Source organism: Sebastes fasciatus, chromosome 1 (assembly GCF_043250625.1).
Source record: "Sebastes fasciatus isolate fSebFas1 chromosome 1, fSebFas1.pri, whole genome shotgun sequence".
In the NCBI taxonomy this organism is placed as follows: domain Eukaryota; kingdom Metazoa; phylum Chordata; class Actinopteri; order Perciformes; family Sebastidae; genus Sebastes; species Sebastes fasciatus.
Window position 1 is genome coordinate 24532458 of NC_133795.1, and position 17551 is coordinate 24550008.

The window sequence follows — 17551 nt, forward strand, 5'->3', positions numbered from 1 at the left end:
TTCTAAAGGATTCTGTTTGTTGTCTATGTTAGAAATATCTGACAGACAGTTGCATGAGAGATGGCAGCTCAGACTTTCTTTATTTCAGTAAACCACTGACAAGAACAAATGGCTCGGGTTTAACCTTCGCTGACAGATGCATCAAACATGAAGGACAGTCTGCTGTGGGAGAGCTTCATCGACTCATTGATTTCCTTCTGCGTTTAACCGTTTCATTTGTAGCCCCACCAGGATGGGCTTGCGTGGGAGCTCTTTCTGTTCGGTCTCCTTCATTGCTTTCAGTTGTTAGAGTGAACTGAGCCCATATCAGCTCAGTCAGGACACTAGACCTGTGTAATTACTGCCCAGGGCTAGTTTATCCCACTGTACCATCACTTGAGTGATTGGAGCCGCAGGGGGGATCACCAATGTAACAGGTCATTACTCATAAAGGTCTGGACTGGCAATATAGAGTCAAACCTCTACAGAGTGGAAAAAAGCTCTTGCTTCAATAAAAGAACATGGATTGCTTATCTGAGATGGTGGCAAGCCCATGGATCATTCCGCCGTAGATCGCTTCAAGTAGCTTTAACTCGTCCGCAGGTGGAAGGAATTCTTTGTCTGTGACCACAAAAACCCAGCGTGGCTGACAGGCACTAAAAATAGTGCTGCATAATTTATATGGCTTGTTAAAGGTTGATGAGCTGTCAGACAAAAAAATCTCTGAACACAGTCTGTATTTTTCATTAAAATGAGCATATATAATCATACATGTCAGGAGGCATTCACTGTTGAATTCATACCATTAATAGGTCCATTCCACCAACATATCAGTTCTGTTGGTAATTCGGAGGTTGCTCAAGGTGGCTTGTGACCAAATCAAGAGCTAATGAAATGAGGAAATCCATCTGGAAATGGATAGATTACCCAGGATGCTGGCAGAAATTCCATTAACATCTGGCAAAGGCATGTTGCACCCACATGTCGCAGCCAAAGACATTTGGCACAAAGTTTAACTGCTCCATGAGTAAGAAAAAGTGACACATTATGTTTGTTTTTGTTTTGTTGTTTTTGTTCTTTTAACTTGGGGGTTGAGGGGGATTTTGATTGGATGTCTCTTTGTAAACAAAAAGAATGCCAATATTTGCTGAACCAAACTTGTTTGTTTGATAGGACGCAGAGTGTATCCAGGGTGATGACTTTTGATTCCCCCCCACCCCCCTTGCAACATGAAGTCAAACAGGTAACACTTACCTGCATTGCTATTCATAAATCAATACACCAATCAATAGCATTTGCAGAGACATTCAAGTTCTTCTTGAAAATGCTCAGCTTCTCTTGAGATTAAACATACTCACTGCAGTTCTTTCTCTTCTTTGAAGGTGTAGAGGTAGCAAATTCTTACATATGCGTCAAGGCACTTTCAACGATGCATAACCAACATATCTGGGTGCCATCCCATTTATTACATGTGACCTTTAGTCAGGACTCACAAGTATCATGGACTTAAATGTATTCATGCCACATAAATGATCTCTAAAAATGAATATGGCAGTGGCTGAATTCATAGATCAAATCTGTCCTTAGCTCTAAATTGCCCATAGGTGTGAATGTGAGCGTGAATCAGTGGAGGCTGGTCCATAGAGGCAGAGGAGGTTGATCCTCCTCTATTATTGAGAGGAACGAGGGAGACCAGAATGTAAAAAAATAGTAATTGGTTTAAATGAACCATGACCAAATCTCGTTATCGTTTATAAATTATTTTTGGTCTTTTCTTTGGAAAAATAAAACATTACTGAAATTCTGATTAAAATGCTTCAACAGCGACATCTGCAGGGAAGGCAAGAAAGAGGTGGTGGGGGCAAGAGAGGATTGGCAGGTGCTGTCCTCCCAATCTGTGATTGGCCAAAACACGTAAAATGACGCTTGTCCTCCCTTGGCTCGTTACCAATCAACAACAGAAGAAACAAGGAACATCACGTTGGTCCAAAGATGATGTCCAAATATCATCTTTAATCTCTACCACTGTATTGTACGTGATAAACTGGCAGTAAAGCATCATACAGTAGCATATTGGGAAACGCATAACAAAACAAATTCTGAAGGACCCATGCAGCATTACATTGCACATACCGGGATCCAGTGGAAGGTTTTCGGGCTGGGGCCGAGGCTGCCTGGGGCACGCGGCAGGGGCAGCGGCAGGGGCAGGGGCAGCGGCAGGGGCAGGAGTCGGACCCAGCTGGGGTGTGGATGGAGAGAGCTCTGCTCTGGGCTCCGACATGCTGCTGCACTCTGCTTACCCGGGACACGATCCCGGTGTGGGTAACGGACTGCTGTACGGGCAGCTGTTACAGACAGGCTTCTAGTGACACATTACACTCAAGGTTAATTCCCATCCTGAGGCTGCAGTGATTGGTTTTAAGAAATCTCATAAGCCATTGTTTAATACATGTTTAATTTTACATCAGAAAGTAGAGATAAGTAGCCTAGGCAACTAGTTTAGTAATAATATGAATAATAATTTTATAGCACTTGTCAAACTTAGGGCCCAAAATGCTTTCAAGATTAAAAAGATTTACAGAATAAAAATGTTAAAATCTAAATCCCATGTAAGCCCCCCCTCATATGACATACAAACATTAGGAACACAAGAGCACATATATCAAGCAGCCCTGAGCCCATACAAAAAAAATGGAGGTATACAAGTGCAAAATAAGACAAATAACTAAATAAAATGACATGACACCGTGGTTTGGTTTTCCTCCTGTCCTCCCCAATTTTTGGAGTCACCAGCCGCCACTGGCTCTGTCTGTCTCTGTGTCAGCCCTGTGATTGACTAGCGACCTGTCCAGGGTGTACCTCGCCTCTTGCCCAATGTCAGCTCCAGCCCCCTGCGACCCTGTAAAGGATAAGTGGTTACAGACAATGGATGGATGGATGGATAGATGGAATCGGTCCTTAACTACGGCCTGTGCTTTGCTTGTATTAAGCCAATAAAATCATTACAAAACACCTAAAAAATGATAGAAATAGAAAATATATTTTGGGCTACAGATAACTGGAGGATCCACACTTTTAAATCTGTGTCTCTCTTTTTATCTCCGATTTAGAATTTTGAGAAAACTGCCCAAAACATTATCATGAAATTCTATTATAATCTGAAGGTTATCGTGGAACGCTTTAACTGGATATTTCCTCAAATGTCAGTTCATAATCTCTTCAGTGAGCCATGTTGATTGTTTCAAACATCTTTCAAAAATTATTCATTGCAACATTTTTTATATTTCTCAAAAAAAATAGGTATTTTCAGTTTTTAATACACTGCTACAATGATTTATGTGGTGATGTATTGTATTTTTCTGTGGGCTTGCAAGAGTAATACGGTTCTCAAATGTAGCTGTTAATATGGTTTGCTTGGTTAAGGCAATGCGATCCTCTCCCACACAAATCATTTATAATTACAATTCTCTACAAATTTAAAAACATCATGTACACACATAGGCCTGCATGATCAAACAATTCAATACGTAACATATTTAAATAATATAGCATCTAATGGAAAAAGACAGAGGAGGCATGCAATAACCACATCAAATTATGAGCTACCCTGTTAAAATATTTGCATTGTCTTGTTTCATAAATTAATTGCATCATCTGTCACATTTTATCAAGACAGGAAGTCACACAGCCCATCAGCCATCTAGGTTACACACTGAACCTCCATCTGGATGATGATGAAAATGCTTGCAAGTATTACAAGTTTAAATCAGTTGCAAGATGCTCATTTGCAAAATGTCATAACCCTTTCAGACATTTCATGAAATGTGCACAATGGCGCCAAAGGCAAAACAGAACATGAGAAAGAAATAAAACAATAGCATTTAGAAAATTGATTTGTCATCCTGATTGTCCGTACTATGATTTTACATTGGTCTATTCTGTACACACTACATCTATTGCACCCCAGACGTACAGCAGTTTGCAAAATAGTCACACAATGTAATGTATTGATTTGTGTACATAGATATGAATGTCACATTTTTTTCACGACGTTTTTTATCTATCTATTTATCTATTTTACTGTTGAATAACTGGTGGTGGAATTATTTGGACAGGTGTTGTAACTTCAAGACGTTGACACCAGGTGGTCTGATAATGGCCAAGCTGGTGTCCTATACATTATATAGCATTTATGTTTTAACTTTTAGCATTTTATTACTGTCTATTTCAGGACTGACTGGATTGCTTCAGGTAATTAGCAACGTGGATGTAAAAACAGCACTAATGTCCTCCAAATACTTTTGACATAAGACATTTTAAAAAAGCTTGATGACAATTTCCCACCAAGAATGAACACTGTAGTGGTGCAAAACAGTCCTGATGCTAATACTTTTAATGGCACCCACAAGAAATGCACTTTACATGGAGATAAACCAGCTGGAAGACAACTGGGGGAAAAAGATAACATAAACAATTGTTAAACATGAATGCCAGAGATGTGCTTTTTGTAGCATTCGGTTGTTGGTTCATTTTGTTGTCTGGTTTTATTTTGAAACACTAACCTCTCCTGTAATTTCAGTTTGTGCCGCCCTGTGTCTTCCCCACCCCCTCTGATTATACTCACCTGCCCCTGATTTTGCCATTAGCCCTCCCCCTTTATATACTCCCTTGCTTTCACTGTTCCCCTGACAGATTATCGTTGTTCATCCTCGTGTGTTTATCGCTTTCCCGCAACTCCTAGTGTTTAGTCATTTTGGTATATTGACCTCTTGCTTCGCCTCCCGGTTTGTGGATCTCCACCTGCCCATTGTCTGATACTGTTTGCCTGTTAAACTGATCTTCCGTGTATGACCTACCTGCTTTGAGTAAAGACTTTGCCTTTTTTTAAACTTACCTGGTGTTCTCTGCTTCTGAGTATCCGCTCCCCATCTGCATTGTCACACTTTTTAAGGCAGGGGGGCTGAGATCATCAGTTAGGCCCAGATCAGACAGACAGAGTGCTTTTTGCAGGTTGAAAACGCGAGGTGCACCTGACTGCCCTTTTTTGTTGAAGCCTAGAATTAAAAAAAAAAGATCAGCTAGCTGCTTCTTTTTATATTGTGGTGAGGCAACCACATAATGAGAGCTAAGAACCATGAACCATGTGATACCTAATAGTTAATAGTACAGTTTAAATGAATGAAAACAACTTACCCAAACCTCAAGTACCGCACTAATTTGCCTCCAAGCCTGCTGCTCTCTGCTCAGATCATGGTATACGGTCGGTGAAGCTATATAGCTCCGATACCCAGTAACAGACCCCACAGAAAGCCTACCCTGATTGGACAGGGGGAAAAAACTAGTGCTGTCAAAGTTAACGCAACAATAATGTGCTAACGCACATTCGTTTTTAATGGTACTTATTTCTTTAAATCATTAATGCTATCAATATTTGGGAGGCTCAGCTTTAAGGCTAGAGTGAAGATACCGATGCGGTATGAAACTACACAACCTAAGGAATCCATTGGTTCCAACCATGTCATACTAGCTTGTTGTGAAGGAGGGTAAATAATGCTTCAAAGTTAGGCAACATTTTGGCAAAGAAAAACGGTCATGGCCATTTTCAAAGGGGTCTCTTGACCTCTGACCTCAAGATATGTGAATGAAAATGGGTTCTATGGGTACCCACGAGTCTCCCCTTTACAGACATGCCCACTGTATGGTAATCACATGCAGTTAAGGGCAAGTCATAGTCAAGTCAGCGCAGTGACACACTAACAGCTGTTGTTGCCTGTTGGGCTTGAGTTTGCCATGTTATGATGTGTATGTTTATGCTAAATGCAGTACCTGTGAGGGTTTCTGGACAATATTAGTCATTGTTTTGTGTTGTTAATTGATTTCCAATAATAAATATATACATATGTTTGCATAAAGCAATCATATTTGCCCACTCCCATGTTGATAAGAGTAGTAAATACTTGACAAATCTCCCTTTAAGGTACATTTTGAACATAGTTAATCGGGATTAACTATGGACAATCATTTAATCGATTCACAGCCCTAGAAAAACGCAAATGATGTTGGCCGCTTTTCTGCTTTGAGATAAAGTTATATATCGTATATATATATATACAGTGTATATATATATATATATATATATATATAGTTAAAATCAAGTTGCGGACCACAAATTAGCCTAGTTACCATAGTTTCTTCAGTCTGATGAAAAGCTTTGTGACAAAAATGCTGATGAATCAGATCAATTCTTCAATCAATTTCTTCGGTAGAAAATTGTCGAAAGAAAAGTGTTCACAGCAGGGTCTGTGGATTACACTGACTTACTGGGACATTGTCTCTGGAAAGACACACCGCTGCTAATTTTTCAATAGCTTGAGCATCACCAAACAAAATCCATTCACTTCCATTTTACTGGGGAGGTATTTAATAAGCTGGGCAAATAAAAACACAAATATGTGCATGATGTCCCAGTTGGTTAGTGATTTTCTTTCTTCTTTTTTGTCATTAAAACCAATGTTTCAAAATTCACAACTATATATTATACTATAGACATATCTACAGTATGTCAACTTGACATACAGCCCTGATTAGTCTTTGGCCAGGCAGACAATGACTTTTTTGAAATTTTCTCTGCAGGCCCAAAAATGAAAACTACCAGAACATACAGAAAATGAAAATAATGTCACATCCACATGAATGATAATGGCACATTTGAAACACACCCCATGCTGTCACGTCGCCATACGCCATGCCCTGACTCTTTTTGCCTTACCCTGTCAAACCAATGAAACACTTTAGGAAAGTGGACTGGGCACTCTCCTTCAAAATAGGAAAACAGACCGCTGACTGCCACTAATGTTCAAATGTGTCACGAACAGAAACACTCGCCCGGCTTCCTGTAGCTATCCCATCTGTGTGCAAGTCCTGGTCCTCCACTGAACGTACAATTTTATAGCTGTGCACCCGTTAGCTCGACACCTTATAAATAACACATATAAAGACATCAATTCAAGGGTCGAGTTACTCCAAATATTAGCAGGGTTGCCATTAAATGTCACTACAACCATGGCAACCATTTCCTCACTGAAGCGTACTTATCCACAAATAGCACCAACAGTGATACTATTACAGCATTGGAACAACTGCATCATTCGCACTGGCACTTCAGCTTACTCATAGTGAAATATTACAAAGTAAAATACAAGACCAACACCAGTACACAAAGGGAAAGCATAGATCAAACCTAAAACACCCATATTAAACTTAATACTCATGTCATGGCTACAATCTGGGATTGTTTAATATTTAGTTGTAATCATGAACAACTTTGAAAGCTAGAAACCAGGGAGCATAATTTCATGAAATGTCACCAAGAGAGTATTCCATAATGATGGTACTTTGTGGACTCATAAAAAGCCTCTGAGCATTCATGTACAAGTAATCATCAGTTCATTAACTTTAGTTTACATTTAAGAACCAGAAATTGTTCCCATATCTCTTTTAAATTGCCATGTAAGCTGCCATTGTGTCTATAAAGTTAGTTCCCCTTTCACTGTCAATAGATCACCTTCAGGTGTTCTTTCATGAATACATCACAAGTTTTTGCTCAGGCTTTATCCTTTATATAAAACAGGACTATATTGAACTGTTAAAAACCATAAAATAGTAAGTTTCATTTGCATCCAAATCATTTAAGTGCAAACAAGCAATAATACCATGAGTGCACAATTTATTGTTTTCACGGCCAAATCATTAGGTTATCTAACAGAAAGCTGAAAGATCTGACGAATAACTGATAACTGAACTGTGCATGCATTTCATATTAAAACGTGCCTTTAACAATATAATGTATCTTATAATTGAATCTAGCACTTTTATTTTATAATGGCCGAGCTGCACACTTAAATAAATCTCGACTTGTAAATCTCTCTGAGTGGTTTCTTTTATCAAACATACTCTGCAACTAGGTCTGTCAATGTTAACACGATAATAGTGCTCTAATGCAAATTTGTTTAAACGCCACTAATTTCTTTAATGCATTAATGCAATCGATCTTTTGGAGGTTGTAGCGGGCTCAGATACTGCTATCATATGAAACTAGACAGCCTAAGGAATCCATTGTTACCAACATGTCATGCTAGCTTGTCGCAAAGGAGGCTAAATAACGCTCTAAACTTACTTTAAGTTTTGGCGAGGAAAAACTATCATTGCCATTTTCAAAGAGGTCCCTTGACCTCTGACCTCAAGATATGTGAATGAAAATGGGTTATATGGGTACCCTAGAGTCTCCCCTTTACAGACATGACCACTTTACGATAATCACATGCAGTTATGGGCAAGTCATAGTCAAGTCAGCACACTGACACACTGACAGCTGTTGTTGCCTGTTGGGCTTGAGTATGCCATGTTATGATTTGAGCATATTTTTATGCTAAATGCAGTACCTGTGAGGGTTTCTGGACAATATTTGTCATTGTTTTGTGTTGTTAATTGATTTCCAATAATATATATACATTTGCATAAAGCAAGCATATTTGTCCACTCCCATGTTAATAAGAGTAAATACTTGACAAATCTCCCTTAAGGCGCATTTTGAACAGACAAAAAATGTGTAATATACTTACAGTTAATTGTGATTAACTATGGACAATCATGCAATTAATTGTGATTAAATATTTTAACTGATTGACAGCCCTATCTGCAACACTTTCCTCATGAAATGATGAATCTTTGGAAATATTTCACTGTCAATGATGTCTATTTCCCAGCTAACAATAACAATAGAGAGAGGAAATATGAGGATCTGCTGTATCATTCATTGTCACATGCTTGTAAAAATATTTAAACAAACATGTAGTGTGCATAAAGGAATGCACACCCAGACAGACAAACACCAATTCCTCACATATTCCGGTTTTCCACAAATGTGCAAAGGGAATAAAAATTTGATTTAACTGATTAATAAAATCATAACAATATTATTGGTCTATGAGATTTTTGAGATGTTGATTATTGGTTTGTATGTTCAGTCATTTTTTTAGCATTTTTTCTCCTTTTAATTGAGCAACATGTAGTTCAAACTTCATTAATCATGTTAAGGTATCAAGTTATAGATGGTTAAAGTTAGTGTAAGGATTTATGGTTTTGGGTCTGCTATGCTTGCAGCCTGGGAGAACAAGCTACCAAAAAACACTTCAATCCAGGTCAACAATCACCTCTTACATAACACCTTTCTTTTTGAATGGGTAATTTTCTAACCAATTTTGGTTTTGGAGAGCTGTAACAGTTTTTCTTGGACTTGGTTTTGTATTGTAGGTTTTGCCAGTGCACCCACTCAGAGGAGGGTAAGACAAAAGGGAGTGCGTTTAAAGGGAGAGAGTTTTTGATTGTTTTAAAGAAAAATCACAAGCTTATCCCAGTATTGTTTGTTCAGTATATGCACAATAATGCCAGAGACATGCAACACTTTTTTTGCTGACCATGCCGTGATGTGATCAGATAAGCAGTAGCCAACACACAATAAAGAAAGAAAGCGATGTAGCGTTTAGTAAAGGCCAATCTGATTCCAATTTGTCAACAAGAACTAATAAACGTGTCACTCGCGCTGTTTGAGACATGGCTTGGCTCTACTAATGACAGTTGCTACCGATTTAGCCTCAGCCGGCTCTGTAATTAACCGGTTGATTTTCAGGTGCTCTCTAGCAGCATCTCTGCAAAGACTGGGGCTATCTCGACATGTGAGAGTGTAATGAAGGCGTGTCTCTTCAGTCGGCCTGAGCAGTAAAAGTGTTTGTCGTGCACAAATTATCATCTAGTTCTGCAGTCATTAACCGCTCTTAATATGCACGTGTCTTGTTTATGATTCTCACTGCAATTAACTCTAATTTAAAGGGTTTGGTGTGTGAGTAGTGAGTCACTGGGAACAGCAGTAGGGGAGATGATAAAGGTTGCAGAGTGTGAGGCCATGTTTTGAGTTACGATAGGTTAAGGAGGCTGTAATAACGTTATTGAAAATTTACAAGTCAAACACTTCTAATTATCTATGAGGATGTCCTAAATTTATATGAGCAAAACATTATAGCACTTTGGATTTGAAATAGCTCTCACACAGTGTTTATTCCAAGCTTGTGCTGAACGTTTGAAAAGGACTATGGATTCATGAGAATGTTAAGGATGGGCAACAAACAGTGAAATGTCCTTTATTAATCTCTGAAGAGTTCATTTCAGGATAACACGATATCCTCCTGTAGGATGGATGCACCTCCTTCTCTAAGTACACAGGGCGGCGCTGTTCAAGCTGGTGCGGCTCAGTTCCATCTAGCAAAGCGCTGATGCCATGTTGTCCCACTTTCATGGATGGCCTTAATCTCTGCCCTTAGCTGAGGCAGATTAATCCAGACAGTGCTGACATTATCTCCTGTTCTACACTGTGACACTGGACACAGGAGGAACTCCCCACATCCTCACTTCTCTAAGCTCAAACATCACCTCTGTTGCCACTGGATCCCAATCTGGGGCCAAAGAATTACTACGAGTGTTGGTCACAACTGTACTGCTCTAAGCTGTATTTATACTTGGCCCAAGTATTTAAATCATGAGTGGCAGAATATGTATGAATATGTTTCTAGATTGTATTTGATTTAAGACACAATAAACTGTTCATTATAAGGATTGTGTTTGTGGGGGGATCAATACTTTTGCACGTCATCATGTCCCTTTAGAGTAAGGACACTGCAATTACTCATGTACAGTAAACTACATAAATGTGTCAGACAACAATAAATGGAATTTACTGTAGCGCCTAATTTATCCAGTGGTGAAAGACATACTCAGCTCTTTTACTTATGTAAGAGTAGCAATACCACAGTGTAAAAATAGTAGTAAAAGTCCAAATTTGACTTAAACCTGCAGTAGGCAGAATATTTTTGGCATCATTGCCTCACCTTTCAGCATATTGTAATACAAGTGTTCTGAGAGAAACCTAGACTTTTGCACGTCCTCATGGTTCTGTTTTCAGGCTTTAAAAAATCTAGCCCGTGACAGGAGACTTTGGCCAATCACAGGTCATTTCAGAGAGAGAGCGTTCCTATTGGCTGTTCATTCAACAGAGGCAGCTGTCAATCACTCGCAAACTCTGATCAAATGGTCAAACTAGGCAGCGCTGATCAAATATGAATCAATATTCTGTTACTTTAATGCCCATTTCTCACCTCAAATGTTTTCAGAATCATCTTACAGTGTACTGTTTAGCTGTAAAATGAGAAAGTTTGTTCCGGCTGGTGGGTGGTGCTTGGTATTTCCTCAACTAATCTCAACATGGCTGCTAGGTCACACAAAGTTTCTCATTTTACAGCTAAATAGTACACTACAAGATGTTTTAGTACAAAGGTATTAGCAAAAAAGTACTCATTATGCAGAATGGCCCCTTTCAGGCACTGTGGCCGTGTGTTTACTTACGTAAAGGTTGTAATACCACAGTGTAGAAATACAAGTAAAAGTCAATTTTAAGTAAAAGTACAAAAGTAAAAAGTAGGCCTTCTCATTATGCAGAATGGCCCCTTTCAGAATATTTATATTGCTGGATCATAATTACTTATACATTACTGGTTAAATCACTTATATGTTGTAGCTGTTAAAAGTGGAGTGAATTTTAGTTACTTTATGTACTGCTGGGTAGTTTGTGAATTTCCCCCCAGGATCAATAAAGTCTTGTCTAGCAGAAAATGGGTGTATGAGTGTAAATACTCAAGTGAAGTACCTGAAATTAGTACTTAGGTACAGTCCTTGACTAAATGTACTGTGACTTTCCAGCACTAGGTTTATGTTTTTCTTCTTTCTCCTCAGTGCCTTGACCTGTATAATGAGTATTCAAGCCACAAAGTGCATGTCAAGGTGACTGATTAAAGGCATTGGGTGGTAAATATTTACCACCTTGTGCGACTTACACTAGTGGTGCTGTGGCTAAAAACAATGGACGTCGGGGTCCTGCGGATGCACTCTGAGAAACATTTTCCATTAATTATCTTTATAATTTATAAGCCACGAGCTGTTTGATGTACCGTGACAGATTATCATAATAATGATGGAGCACAGTGAATGGCGACCCACTGGAAAACACGTTTTATTATAAGAGGGAAGCTTCTTCCTCTTTATGTAGCAATAACCTCAAAACAGGCATCATTTCCCATCATTGCAGAACTAAAGAAGCATCACACTAATATGCAAATGGTTAAGCAGTGATACAGTGTTGTGTTCAAGGCTTTGAACTGTGCTCAGATGAAAAAGTGATGAAATGATAAATCTTTTTATTCCTGGCAGCTACCCGATCAGTTTCTGACTATGAATAAGCCACTTATAGGCACAAAACTAGTCAAACCCATTAATTAAACATTACTTAAAGTTACTACAATGACTTTTTATGAAACAGTCTCAATTTAATACTGATGCCTCTATATGACCGACATAAGCAAACAAGACCATCAGCAAGAAAATTGACTATTTTTCAGATTGGTAGTGAGTAGGAAGCAGGAGGCTTTTATTTTTGACATTATATTTTGTGGTTATGGCTGATACTGAGACAGGATCAGCAAAGAGAAAAAGAAAAGTATTGACTGAATAACAAAACAAGGGTAAAAGGGACAGTGATAGAGCACGGGTGAAAACATGAGTCAACCTTGGTTGGTCATTGAACAGATGGCCAGAATCGCGGGACCCTTAACCACTCTTGATGAGCAGGTTGGCACTTTGTATGGCAACCTCTGCCATCAGTGTATGGCTGAATGAGTTAATGTTGGAGACTGTACGAACTGGACCTAGTCACCGTGACGTCACCCATTGGTTTGTGGACTGCTGCTTTGGAGCCTTGAGATTGACATTTTGGCCGTCGCCATCTTGGTTTTTTAGAATCAGAAGTGACACGAGAGGGTGGAGATAAGTACAACCGAACGGTGAACAAGACAATTATAATTAACTTTCATGAACGAAAAACACTGTGAAAGGGGTAAAGTTCTAAAACGAAAACACAGACAACACCCAGACCGGAGAACTCCGTGGTAGCGACCTGTCAATCACAACGTAGCCAAGCTCTAAAGCATACCCTGCTTTATGGTCTATTTGACTCTAAATTGGACCATAATTTACTAAATGAACATCATGCTGTATTGAAGAAGACTTGAAACTAGCGATTGAGAACATAAACTCATGTTTAAAATGTTTACTGAGGTAATAAATCAAGTGAGAAGTAGGGTCATTTTCTCATAGACTTCTATACAATCAGACTTCTTCTTGCAACCAGCGTAGTTACCTCCTGCTGGCTATTAGATAAAATACAAGTTTAAAGCACTTCAACATTGGCTTCACTTTAGAAAACCAGAAGTTGCCGCTTGGTAGTAAAGCACTTTGAATGGTCGGTAGACTAGAAAAGCATTATATAAATGCAATCCATTTACTGCAGAGACGTGTTAATTACACTATATTTGTAAAGCTAATAGAGATGAAATTTAATGCAATGACAGGATGTGACATTCATTGCAAGGGGACAATGCAAGACATTGAATGCACAGTGGGCCATGCATACCAGTTTAAATGAACCAATTGTCATGTGGACAGACACATATTTTTGATACTGGAATACTTCTTCTTGACCATTTCCATTTGCATCACTGTTACTCTATCGCAGGATTTTGTGGCTAACAGGATCATATCAACTAAAAGGCCTATTTTGATTACAGAGAATGGTCTGCAGCATCTGAATTGACTAGAACTGCTTTCACTCCTTCCCACGCTGTAGCATTTGCATCATTTTTGGATGAGGCACAAGCAAAGTGTTGTTTTTTTTTCCATTACTCTTTTCTTGATTATGCATGCAGTGCCTGAAGAGCTCACACACTGAATATGATGCCCAAGATATTACAAACATTTGTATGTCTGTCTGAATGCAAGCTTCCTAGTTCAGGTAAACAATGTAGAGGTCATAATATAGAATTAATGAGGTATGGATCATTGCATTTGTCATAGTGTCTAATTCTAGGAAGGTTTTAGTAATAATTTAATTTGATAAGTTATCAAAGAACACATCAAGGGTTAGGGTAAAAAAGTTCAAGAGAACTTTTCTCAAGGAAATTAAAACCTTACTTTTCAAACTACTGCCTGATTCCATGGGTTCACACCAGTCATTTGTTATTTACAACACGGCATCAGGACACCCCAACTCAGGATATTCTAGAATAAATGAAAAGTCTTTGCCAGAACGTATTTAGTATAGCAAAACAAGGTAACAGGAAACACAAACGATAAAACCGTTTTATTTCTATTTAGAAATACTGCAGATATTGGATTCAAATACAGAATTCTTCATTGTCCTAAAAATAGGAAATCTCACTATTTGTTTAATATTTATTTTTACTACCAACACTTGCAATGATGAAGTGATAAAGTGCAAATGACAAGGTTGTACAAAATCTAAACCATACTTTGGTATTTTCATTTTACCTCTTAAGATTTCATTAAACTTGTTTTTTCTTTTTTTTTTTTTTTTTTTTAGAAAATGAACCAAAACCCTTACAACGAGGTATATTTTAGGTAGATTATAATGCGAATAAATAAGAAACACAATTTAAATCATACTCTCAAAACTAAAAAGAAATCAGGTTTGGATTGAAATCAAACAATATTACTAAGTTTGTTTACAAGAAATGTATTTAGTCATTAAATGTGAAGCTTGTTTATAGAGGCAGGCAGGACAAGAAAACCAGATGAATTGGTGTTATCTTTTGCTTTTTAAAATGTGTGCATTACACCAAGACATGTATTTATATTTATACATGTAAAATGTATGTAGGCCTATGTATTATTATTATTATAATTTGAAATAAAATGGTAGAGCCAGGAGGTGGCACAGACTCGGAGAAAAGGGACAGTGATCAGACTGTGTTTATAAATAAATAAACAAAGATGCATCTTTCTGGTATGGTTTCAGTGCATCTGATGTGTGGTCCCTTAACTTTAACTGTCATCATTAGAGGTCTATGATGTCTCTGTTTCTAAAGCCCAGTCAGGGCCAAATATCAATGCAATCTATAGCTTTCATTATATTCAAAAATCACAGGAAGGGGGAAGGGCACATATGCTCTTTTGTGATATCTATCTAGCCAGCCATATGGAGTAGAGTTTAAACCATCATTCACCAGTGGCAGGCTCTGGTAATGAAGACACTCATCCCCCGAGGAGGTTCCATCTTTGCTATCCTGTCTAAGAGCGAATCACAAACACAGCTGAAGGACGCATCCTCTGTCTCCTCCCAGCCCCACAACCACTGCTGTCACTGGATCGGGAGATAACTGGCTTTTACCAAGCCTGTCCTTTATGTGAATGTCAAAGTGTCCACGCAGGGGACAGGACACACCAACATGAGCCACTGCAACCAACCCCGCCTCAGTGGCAAAGTGCCTCAGAAGAGGTAGTGCTGCAACACGTCCTCATTCCAACTCGTCACATAGTTTACTGCCACTTTGTCACGCCCCTTGGCGTCACTTTAGGTTTAGGCAAAAAAAACATCTAGTTTAGGAAAAAACAATATGGTTGGGTTTAAAACTACTATGTTTGTAAAATGAAACTGAATGTTGTGAACACGGGACATGAACGTTCAGTTTCATTTTCACTTTACAAACGTAGTAGTAAGTAGTAAGCACAGGACAACAACTGCCGGCTTCTGGATGAAAGCCATGTATTTGTTGAACCCATCCACCTTCCATTCCACCCTATGTGTGTTTTTTCGCTCTTTAAACTACGTCACCAGACTCCTGGCACACTTTCTTTGACCATTTACTGTTGGCGTGGATAGGTATACATTGTAGTCAACCCATTAGTGCCCAAAGACTATATTTAGCATGATAAGGAAAAATGCTAAACATTTGTTCTGATTAGTCAAAAGTCTTGAAATTTGGTAAGGACATATTTTGGCCAAATATCTAACAGTACAACTTCGACATTTTTAGATTACATTAAAAATTTAACTTTTATGAATAGTCAAAGTCATGATTTTTGAAAAATGCGGAAAAACGCCAACATTAATTTTATAAAATGTTTTCCATATGAAATAGTTTTTTACACTGAGTGCATATATTTAATATTAAACTTGTTATGAGTTCATAGATACCAATTACTTGATTGTGCTCCTTGTAGTTTCTGAGATACAGCCATTTTCTTATCATACTATATCTAGTCTTTGGGCACATGGAACTACTGTTTTTTCCTAAAATGTAATGAAGTATATTGCAAAAACAGAAGTACCATGTGCCCAAAGACCAGATATAGTATGATAAGAAAAACTTACTTTTCAGCCAAACAGTGAAAATGTCTTCACATTTGTGCTTATGAATTCCCAGAGAACACTTTGAACAAAGGAAATTAAAAATTTCAGTTGCGGGCACAAATGGGTTAATTGAAAGCTCGGTGAGTCTCATGCAGACGCGGTGCGGTGGTATCAAATGCAGACGGCCGAGACAAAGCATGTCGAAGCGTCGGTATTTGACGCCCTGAGAATAAAAACGGGCTGGGTGCTCGTATATATCACCTCCATATATTGTATCATGGCCACACGCAGAGGGTAAAAGAGAGATATCTTACTCTGCAGGGGAAAAAAATCCTGCAATCTAGGTTTCCCCTTCCATTAACAACTATCAGTTACTTGTATTTCTGTTGATACTTCCTGGACCTTTAAGCACTTCATCATCTGTTCCAGATGGTCCAGTAAGGGACTGAGACACTCATCCTTCACAGCTCCTCTCATCTTTAGCTCAGGTTGTTGATGTTGACTGAGATTGCTCTGACACTGTATGTGTCACTTCATCTAAATTCCTCTGTACAGCCAAGTAAGTCACCAGAGATGAAGTCAGACTTCAGTGGATGAAATTAATTGCTTAACCTCTGCAAAACCGGCTGCCAATAAATTACATGGGGAAATGACTGATCACACACATCATGTTCATATCACTAGAGGTTGCCCTGTCATACCTAAACAGAGAGTTCAGTGAGATGCACAGCTTCGTGGAAAGAAAATGCAGCATCACTGCAATCAAATGCAGCAAGGCTATATCATGCAGCTGCGTGTTCGAGTGCACTATACTGCAGCTGTAGCTCTAATATTAGTCCCCGCAGTGGAAACATTTATACGCCGACTCTCTGACAAAAGACAAAATTAAATTGTTTGCAATTTACTTACCAAGTATAGCTGTGTGGATGTTTATCCATCTTCTTGTATTGTTTCAGTGAAGGGAAAGAATAACAGAGGAAATGATAAATATCACACATCCCACTTTCCTCGAATTTTCTATATGAAAGCTATTTCAGCCATTTTTACTTGATATTGTAAGAAACGATTCCATCTTCATCTCTTCAGCTCTGAACACCGCTGCTGATTTAACAATCCATCAAATGAGAAAAATAAAAACAAACACGTCAGGCCGTACCGTTACCCATATTCCTGCTAACAACACGCTGTGTGGATGAATGGTGATGTAAATGGGAGCAGTCACACTTGAGTGCAGCTGGTTCACATCATCCCAGTATTTGTTCA

General features: G+C 38.6%; 1 long non-coding RNA gene across 1 annotated transcript; it reads right to left on the reverse strand.

Moving 5' to 3' along the window:
- Positions 1 to 2472: 2472 nt before the first annotated feature.
- Positions 2473 to 5296, reverse strand: LOC141777438 (uncharacterized). The gene is made up of 3 exons (XR_012595898.1): positions 5173 to 5296; positions 4874 to 5033; positions 2473 to 2878 (listed from the first exon to the last, which is right to left on the reverse strand). It is a non-coding gene; the product is annotated as an uncharacterized LOC141777438 (long non-coding RNA).
- Positions 5297 to 17551: the final 12255 nt, after the last annotated feature.